Below are 10,625 nucleotides of genomic sequence, written 5' to 3'. Positions count from 1 at the left end.
GAGCTGTGTGTGTGTGTTTGTGGGTGTGTGTGTGTGTGTGTGTAGGTGTGCTTGTGGTTTGTGTGTAATTAATAGAGTCCACCGTTGCACAGGCGATGGCAGTGTGTGCATGTGGTGCATGTGTCTTCTCTGATTAATCTCTATGTGGCATAATTAACAAAATACCCCAAAGGTGGATTGCATTACAAAATAAATCTAAAAATGTGCCATGTTCCTAGAAAATAACCTCTACGGTTTATTGTTTTGCCTCATCCACGTAACAAGATGCAGTTACTGACTGCAAGCTCAAGATAATCAAGAGCATGGTTGTATTTCTGTTTTATTCATGGAACACACACCTGCTTTCTCGACCTGTCCCTCCCCCTCCACACTCCCTCTGTGTTTTATATTCTACCATGTTTCTTTGCCATGCTATAATTATTCATTACAAGGGCCTTCAATCCACTGTGACAGAGCTCCATTGTGATGAACCGGGGTTTGTTTGAGCTTGCACAGCTGGACAATCTGAATGTGGAGGAAACCCACCTCTGCAGGTGTAATCCTGTCATTTATCAGCCTTAAACACTCATGATAATGCTTTGATCAAGTTGAACTTTAAAGCTCCACTTCTCTAATGTCTCATTCATAATGGTAAACAAAACTGTAAAGCAAAGTTAGAACACATCTGCAAAGTTGGTGTTGCTATATGGATAGCATTTCTTCAGCATAACAGTTTGTGTTCTGTATTTGTTTATGACAAGTATGTATGTGTGTGTGTGTGTGTGTGTGTGTGTGTGTGTGTGTGTGTGTGTGTGTATATATACACTACCGGTCAAAAGTTTGGGGTCACTTACAAATTTCCATTCCACTCCATTATAGACAGAATACCAACTGATCTGAGTGGGGGGGCTGATCTTTAATGCAATATCTACATTGCCCATATCAGCAACCATTGATCCAGTGTTCCAGAGGCACATTCTGTTTACTAATCTGATATCATTTAAAAAAACTAACTGAGAAAAACACTGGAGAATCCTTTTGCAATTATGTAAGCACATAATGTTATTTGAAAACTGCTGACGGGTTAAAAAAAACAATGCAACTGATCCAGTTGGTATTCGGCTATAATGGAGTGCAATGGAAATTTCTAAGTAAACCCCAAACTTTGACGGTAGTGATATATTATATATTATATTATATATATATTATGGCATGCCGTTTAGGAAATAAATATATATATGAAGTTATCCATCGAATATAGGAATTGAAGTTGAATATATGAATGAACGTGAAATATATGGAATGAAAGTCTGAATATATGGAATGAAAGTCTGAATATATGGAATGAATCTGACTATTGAATGAAGCTGAATATATGGAATGAAGTTGAATATTGATGAAGTCTGATATATGGGATTAAGTTGAATTATGGAATGAACGTCGAATATATGGAATGAAGTCTGAATATATGGAATGAAAGTCTGAATATATGGAATGAAGTCTGAATATTGAAGGGAAGTCGAATATATGGAAGAAAGTCTGAAATATGGAATGAAGTCTGAATATATGGAATGAAAGTCTGAATATATGGAATGAAAGTCTGAATAATTATGGAATGAAGTCTGAATATATGGAATGAAAGTGAATATATGAATGAAAGTCTGAATTATGGAATGAAAGTCTGAATATATGGAATGAAAGTCTGAATATATGGAAGGAAGTCTGATAGATGATGAAGTCTGAATATATGGATTGAAAGTCTGAATATATGGAATGAAAGGCTGAATATGGAATGAAAGCTGACGTCATTACGGGCTGGCGCATCTGGTTGTGTGATTAATCAGGATGTAACAAATGTGGACGCTATGAGTGAATGGCTAGGAATCTAGTGTCAGCTATTTTGAGCAATGAAGAGATTATTAACACTCTGGCAAATGCATGTACGGGCCAAAATACTGGTAACCGTATCAGTGCCCACACCATTAGCTTCCAGTTGAAGTGTTACTTCTGCCGACATCCCAAAGGACTCATAAATTCCTTCAAGAATGATGCATAATGTTCTTTCCGGCAACGTTTGTTGAACAGGATTGCTTATAAGTACTAAGAATGTCGCAATAATGGAAATATGATCCTCAAGGTGACGCTATCTAATTTCCAAACTGTTTGTGTCGTTTGGAGTATGACCAGTTGTTGCAAAAAAAACCCTGCAGTTAACAAAGTATTGGACTATTTCAGCCGATGCCATTTTGTAAATCCAGTGAATTCAGAAAGGTATCCCTTTGGTGACATTTCTGTCAATGTATTCCAACTTCCATTACCTATTATTCAGATCATTCCATATATCAGACCTTCCATATATTCAGACTTTATTCCCTATATCAGACGTTCATTCAATATATTCAGACTTTCATTCCATATATTCAGACTTCATTCCATGTATTCAGACTTCATTCCATAGATTCAGACTTTCATTCCATATATCAGACTTTCATTCCATATATTCAGACTTCATTCCATATATTCAGACTTTCATTCCTATATTCAGATGGATAAAACTCATATATATATATATATATATATATATATATATATATATATAAAGAGTAACTAACATGGGAGGGGGGTCTCTGCCTCAACTCTAAGCAACTTTCCTGATAAACTGAAAGCTTTATGTGTTGCTAAGGTAAGGCTAACAGCCAAAGGGTGCTACCTGTAGCTGCCGTCAGCTAGTTAGCTCAGTTAGCCATGCAGCTGGGAGTGAAAGCTCAAAGCACCAAGGGAGTGTTGTATATACTGCTAGCGTATCAGCTTTGAACCGCTTTAAGGAGGGGCTTGTTTTCAGGCTTAGGGTTGGGGAGAACGCTGGCGGGAAGTGGTGTCGGTGTTGTGCTAGAACTGGAGCCGGGGGAGCAGGCAACGGACAAGGACAGCGTGACTAAAAAAGAAGACTGACCAGTTTTACAAAAGAAAAGGCAGCAAGACCGACACATCTTGCTGTTGGACAAGTAAGTAATTGGCTGGCTTGCCACGTTTTTTGTTGTTGGACTTGCTTGGGGTTTGGCTGTGTTACCAAACTTGTCAACTAGCTATTTTTTGATCAGGAATAATATAATCATTAACAAATGCACGTGTAGAGCGGTCCATATTTACAACGGCAAAATGCTGGAATCAGAAAAGTATTTATTGCCAAGAAACACTTACAAGGAATTCACACACACACACATTTTTTTTTAATTTGTACGAATTTGTGTTCTCCAGCTCAGATCCCCCCTCCCCACCCAAACCCCTGCCGCCAAAATTTCACTCCAAACAATAGACCATTAATATTGTATATACAGTCTATGCTCTGAACTCAGTTCAAAACTTGAGAGCCCTGTCAACATATTAAACACTAATATGAAATAATCATATCATAAATACAGAAACAAATATGTACATATAACTGTTAACATAGGAAAAAAGAGGCTGTATGAATAAGTGCAGGATGTGCAGAAAGGAGGGGCAACAAACTGCACACAAAAAAAACAACCAATTCTTGCATAATGGTGCTTTATTGACTTGTTTAGGACTTAAATATCCAAGTTTAGAACTTGACATGGGACTTGTTAAAAAGTTACTTTGTAAGTCCCACAGCAATAACATGGTTCCACCTTTTCTGGTGTAACCAATTAATACGTATCTATGCAAAACATTTCACAGCCCGGAGACAAAGCCAAACTACAAAAGCACTGAACACGGGTCCTAAGAGCAAATAAACTGCTTTCATTGTTATTTATTGTTATTGATTAATAGTTAACTTTGTGGAGGTATTGGATTCTGGTACGGTGCTACAGGACATTTCTTATCAAGTTGATGCACTGTATCTCCTAAATAAAGAAAATAAGCCATCAATTTGATTGACTATGGAATTAGTCATCCTGTAGGCAATTACAGTAGCTGACATGATGGGGAGCTGTTTATTAACTCTTACATTAAAATGCTACAACAGAGAAATCCTCCGGCTTCAAGCAGCTGAGTGAGCTGATTACACACAAAAGAAACACAAAGACACACCGCTGCAGAATTACATGCTATAAAAATGCTGTATTTTCTTCACTGTGCATCAGCAACCTTCCACATTCTCCGTTATTAGTCCCCAAACGTGTTGAACGAGGCGTGTATGGCATCCCCACCACCCCCTGGTAAGTAGTAATGAGTGGAGAGGACAGGTTTCAGGACACGGAGGAGGTTGATCTGTGTTCCCCACAGGCAGCCAGACCCCTGGATCCCTCTCTGGGGGTCACACAGATCAGAGGCAGCCTGCTGCTGCTGCTGCATCATAAACCATTGCTCTGGCTCTCCCATTAGGAGAATAGCAGCGAGGTAGAGGAGGGATAATTTTCTGAAGGCTTAATACAAAGGTTTATTAACAGCCTCTCTGTTCATCAGTACCTTGAATTTCTCATCTGGGTAGTTTGCTTGGGAGAAAATAGCAGGGGAGGGCAAAGGAGTCTGAAATCATACCAGTTGGGTAAGCATAATGTTACACTTAATGGGTCAAATGAGACAGCGCTGATTACTGGAAGGAACTGAATCGAGTGTGGGTGGTTTGCCCCTAACCCACTGTGGGGCAACCTTAGAGTGTATTTATGTAAGACAGTGCCTCAGTCCCAGTCACGAGAAGTCTACATACTTTACCAAAAACGGGCCATAGGGGATTTCTCTTGGCGTTGTATAGTACACAAGATACTTAGGGGGGGCACATTAGATACTTCAGATTTGCATCACATACAGCTCAGTGCATCGCCAGCTATGATCTGCCACTCCATGGGCACCTTAATGGATTTTTTAAGATCTCCCCGGTGTAAGTTACAGTGAGTCAATTTACAGACCTCCTCTCAGTGTATGCTCCACTCTCACAGTAACCTAGAGTTGGGTTGAGTTCCGGTTTTGATGCTCCACTCCAGTGTGCAAGCTTAACTGGCGTGTGTCATTATGACACGTTCTGCCAAATTAAAACCTAGCCTCTGTCAGCAAGCTGTGCCAACAAAGTCACAGAGCTAAATCCAATTTTTAGGCCTACTGCTTTAGTAATAAGCAGTGTATGTCGCAGTCTGAAATAAAACTGACAATTAATGAAGCCACAGCCATACACCAACCTGTATTTGGTTTTCATGGATATAAAACAATAGCTTTGATGTGGTAAACTACTTTTGCCATGTTGCTGTAGCTTGCCTTGCAACATTTCGTTGGGGGCGGGGTAACGTTAGCTTCTGTGTAATAAAGCTTCATGCAATGTCTGCAGCAAAGTCTGAAAAACATACACAAGGCAACATGTGAATGTCATTATGGACTCTTTCAGTCTCATTTTACATTATATATATATATATATATATATATATATAGATATAGATATAGATATAGATATAGATATATATATATATATATATATATTACCTAGTGCCAAAAATCAGTATATCGGTCCGGTGTTTGACTTAAAATCATACCGTTTTGAAAATGTTTACACCGCCCCAACTCTACAGTACCCTGTCATCCAAACAGCAAGGTTAGATGTTGTTCTGTGTTGCCCTGTGACTACCAACTAGCTGATTTTATCCCAAGCTTGTCCTCCCACTCTCTGCTTCCTTGCTGTTAGTAATTTCATTTCTCGGTCAAATGCAGCAAACCAGCTCGGTCTCTCCCTTTCTCTTTCTTTTTCAGGGAAGTAGAGATGCACCGATTACAATTTTCTAGACCGATTCCGATTTCATTTTTTCTAACCACTTTACAGCACACACAAATATTTCTTTTCTAGCCTTTTCTTTAATAGAACATTTTACTTCATAGAACTTTTAACAGATAATTGAACGCTATACAATAGAACTATATAAATCCTACTCCTGGTGTGGGAAATCCACACACATCTAAAGTGCAACGTTATGGAAGAACCATTTCCTTCTTTTCACATCCAATATCCCAGTAAAATGGGATATATTTGCAAAACTGAACTTCTGTATGAAAACAGGTAATGTATCTGTACAAAAGGCTGTCTATCAGCAGTGATTGTTAGAGTGCATGTAGGAGAATAGCGCGGCCACGCGTACCACCTTGGCGGAAAAGTAAGAGAAAGTAGAAGAAAGAAAAAAATGACTTGCTGTCCCGAGGATAACTAGCCAATGGAAATATTGTGTGTGTGTGTGTGGGCCTGTCACGAGAACACATTATTCAGGACGATAAATTGTCCCAGAAATTATTGCAATAAACGATAATATTGTCGTGGACTCTGTCCAAAAATGTACTTGATAAATAAAATGTAAATTAAAAGCCCCACACAACCAAAAGAATAAATAAGATGGATGTAAACAAAATTGCACTTTAAAAAAACAAATTATTAAACATTAGGCTCAGACATAAAGAGTGCCAAAGATATTTGCATATGGCCTGTTGTCGTATGCAAAAAGATTTTCAAAAAAAATTTCTCCAGCATAAAGCTTTGTTCAAATAAAGCAAAAGTGAATTGCAGTCGATGGCCACAGCAGGGTGTGCACCAAGGATGTACACTCACCTAAAGGATTATTAGGAACACCTTACTAATACTGTGTTTGACCCCCTTTCACCTTCAGAACTGCCTTAATTCTACGTGGCATTGATTCAACAAGGTGCTGAAAGCATTCTTTAGAAATGTTGGCCCATATTGACAGGATAGCATCTGGCAGTTGATGGAGATATGTGGGATGCACATCCAGGGCACGAAGCTCCCGTTCCACCACATCCCAAAGATGCTCTATTGGGTTGAGATCTGGTGACTGTGGGGGCCATTATAGTACAGTGAACTCATTGTCATGTTCAAGAAACCAATTTGAAAGGATTGGAGCTTTGTGACATGGTGCATTATCCTGCTGGAAGTAGCCATTAGAGGATGGGTACATGGTGGCCATAAAGGGATGGACATGGTCAGAAACAATGCTCAGGTAGGCCGTGGCATTTAATCCATGCCCAATTGACACTAAGGGGCCTAAAGTTTGCCAAGAAAACATCCCCACACCATTACACCACCACCACCAGCCTGCACGTTGGTAACAAGGCATGATGGATCCATGTTCTCATTCTGTTTACGCCAAATTCTGACTCCACCATCTGAATGTCTCAACAGAAATTGAGACTCATCAGACCAGGCAACATTTTTACAGTCCTCAACTGTCCAATTTTGGTGACCTCTAGCATCAACAAGGCATTTTCGCCCACAGGACTGCAACATACAGGATGTTTTTCCCTTTTCACACCATTCCTTGTAAACCCTAGAAATGGTTGTGTGTGAAAATCTCAGTAACTGAGCAGATTGTGAAATACTCAGACCGGCCCGTCTGGCACCAACAACCATGCCATGCTCAAAATTGCTTAAATCACCTTTCTTTCCCATTCTGACATTCAGTTTGGAGTTTAGGAGATTGTCTTGACCAGGACCACACCCCTAAATGCATTGAAGCAACTGCCATGTGATTGCTTGGTTAGATAATTGCGTTAATGAGAAATTGAACAGGTGTTCCTAATACTCCTTCAGGTGAGTGTATATATATGAGAGAGAAAGAGAGAGAGAGAGAGCTTTAGCAATAAGCAAACAACACTGAGCTCATCAGAGACGGCAAAATTACTCACTTCCTGTCCTCAAGTAGAAGTACAGATACTTAAAAAATACTCTGGTAAAAGTAGAAGTACTGATAGACGACCTTTTGTACAAAACTAAAATAACAAGCCAATTTTGTAAAATGTAAGCAGTAGAAAGTACCGATATTTGTGTTCAAATGTAATGAGTAAAAGTAAAGTCTACACAAAAATAGATAGTAAAAAAATCTACTTCAGTAACGAAGTATTTGTACTTTGTTACTTCCCATCTTTGGTGAGTGGGCACCATTTTCGTCCTGTTTGTACTTTGTTGACTTAACGCCCCAGTGATTGTGTACTGTTGGGAAGACGGAGACGGCCCATCTGTTGTAGTTTTGTTTCTTTTCCCAGCTCGGAAAACTGCACCGGATGGTTGTGTTTTAGGTGCATATGCATGTTTGTTGTGTTTCCGTGTTTAGTTGCTGCTGTTTTACAACAAATGCGACATACTCAGGTTAGGTGGTTCACCACGGTCATTCGGTTTGAATCCCAAGTGCTCCCACACTGCAGCTAGCGCGTTTGGCTTTGAAACCAATTCCATCTGGGGTTTTTTTTGTATCGTTTTTTATTCCTCCAACTCTCAACTAGATAGATCGACAGATCAACAGATAGATAGATAGATATTTATTGATCTAATAAATAATATGTTACAGCAGCAAAATCAGTCACACAGCACAGAATATAAATGAAATACTAGGATACAATATACAAGCATACAATAAACATGAAATAATAGGATAAAATACAACAACAAATATTGAATATATACAATGAAATGGGAAATCATGGAGTTACAGCAGGAAAATCATTCACACAGCACAGAATATAAATATAAATGAAATACTAGGATACAATATACATACATACATACAATATACATGAAATAATAGGACAAAATACAAGAACAAATATTTGAAAATATACAAGTTGGGAATACAAAAAAGGACATACTCAGGTTAGGTGGTTCACCACGGTCATTCGGTTTGAATCCGAAGTGCTCCCACACTGCAGCTGTCGCGTTTAGATAGATAGATAGATAGATAGATAGATAGATAGATAGATAGATATTGATCCCGATAATATGGGAAATTGTTACGGCAGTAAAATCAGTTACACAGCACAGAATATAAATGAAATACTAGGATACACTATACATACATACAATATACATGAAATAATAATAGTCTGTGATAGGCTACGCCAAGAGTCCCGCCTCCCCAGACACATCTCTTTCGGCATATAAGGGACTAGAGGGCTCAACCGTTGTTACGTTAAGGAGCCAAGAGTCTTCATCCAGTCTCTTTTGGGGGGGGGGGGGGCACAAGGAAAACAGACAAGCATGCAATGGAAATTATTGCGGCCGGAAAAAGGATCAACCTCATTTTTATTTATCATGCAATGAATTGATTTATTGACGCGACAGGCCTACGTGTGAGCGTCCTTGAGAGCTGTAAGTAATATAACTTATGTCAGTTCATTGTTAGCTGGTGATTTTGTTGTTGGTGTTCTTCACCTGTTAGCTAGGTCGCACGTGGCTAATGATTCGATATAATGGCGATGGTTGAACGCCCTTGCTCACGTTTGGATTTTATGTGCATTATTTACATGCTGCAGTTACTGCATTAAGATAATGTAATTAATAGTGGGTTTATTATCATTTGCAAGCGTATATATATAATTCCTATGCATTGTGTATGGTAGCCTTTACAATGTTGTTTATTTACATATATACACATTTGACCGGCATAAAAATCGGCATGTCAAGGACGATTACGTGAGAATCGGCCAATCCCGGTCACCAGCCGGTCAATCGGTGCACCTCTACAGGGAAGACTTTCCTTCATTTGATTTCGACCTCATGAGCCAATGAAATGAACCGCACTGAGCATCACATTCAGTTACTACCTGTGAGAATACATAATGTTCTCTGGGGTAGAGACTATATAATCTGTATATGTTCTTTGGGTCCTTCTTCAACAACATAATCAATGCTTCACACACATGAACCCCTGACAAAAAAAAAAGGATATAGACAGTATCTGCATTCAAACCGCTGTGAGATGAAAAGAAAGTAATTAAAAAGGGATAGCTGAAATTACACAGAACGGGAGGGCCTGTCAGGGACATGGTTAGCATATAAATGGTGCAGGGAGAGAGAGAGGGGCAAACTTTGGCTAAAGTTATTGTTACAATTATTTAACTCCAATCCTTTGACTTTAGTGTTTTTTTTATTGAAGCAATCCCACCTTTTATCACTAACACCAACAAGTCTGTCATGTCTTAAACAAGACTGCTCCGGTCATTAAAAGCTTGGTCACATATTACTTTTATGTTCTTCAATGAGATAATGATCTGCCTGCTAGAGGATAAAGACAAACACTGTGGGGTTACTGAAGAACTGAATCAGACACGCCATGCTTAAATCCCAAAGCTAATACTGGGCGTTTTGACACTCCTAAAGGTCCACTGCCAACTTATGTTAACTGTGATTTAGCCTCCAGTGTGTGCAGTACTACAGAATATATGCTGCTTTTGAGTTCTCATCTTAATTTTGCGTTGGTTCTCAAATTAAAAAAGGATGAAACACTGGCTGTTTAAACCACCCAGAATCCCTATTGTATATTTAAAAGTCTTTCGCCATCTGTTTTATTCAGAACTTTCATTTTTAATACAGTGAAACACTTTCATCTGGGCTGTCATCTTTCTCATCTCGTGGCTCAAAGCAGCCCTCTGAGCTTACTCTTGATATAGTACATCATAGCACTTTCCAGTTTTCTCACCTTACCCAGAGCACACTGTGAAAGCCAGCACATATCACTGGGGTGTGATGATGGTCCACTCAGTCACACAAGGGCATCTCAGACACCAGTGGTTTAGCATGCATGAAGTAGGTACACCCTCCATCACAGCACATCCTTCAGTGTTCTCCATCTCACAGGCAATATGGGGTTTAGAAAATACTGCCAACACCCTCCATAAATAGATAAACCAACGTTCCTCTTTGT

General features: G+C 39.2%; 1 long non-coding RNA gene across 1 annotated transcript in view; it reads left to right on the top strand.

Moving 5' to 3' along the window:
- The window catches only part of LOC116687958 (uncharacterized), a 22,991-nt gene extending 16,898 nt beyond the window's left edge, over window positions 1–6,093 (top strand). The window contains exon 3 of the long non-coding RNA XR_004331668.1: window positions 5,984–6,093. This is a non-coding gene — a long non-coding RNA (uncharacterized LOC116687958). The remainder of the gene's footprint in view (window positions 1–5,983) is intronic.
- Window positions 6,094–10,625: the final 4,532 nt, after the last annotated feature.

Source organism: Etheostoma spectabile, chromosome 4 (assembly GCF_008692095.1).
Source record: "Etheostoma spectabile isolate EspeVRDwgs_2016 chromosome 4, UIUC_Espe_1.0, whole genome shotgun sequence".
NCBI classification, from domain to species: Eukaryota; Metazoa; Chordata; class Actinopteri; order Perciformes; family Percidae; genus Etheostoma; species Etheostoma spectabile.
Note: the sequence above shows the minus strand (reverse complement) of the source record. Positions and strands in the feature narration are given on the sequence as shown.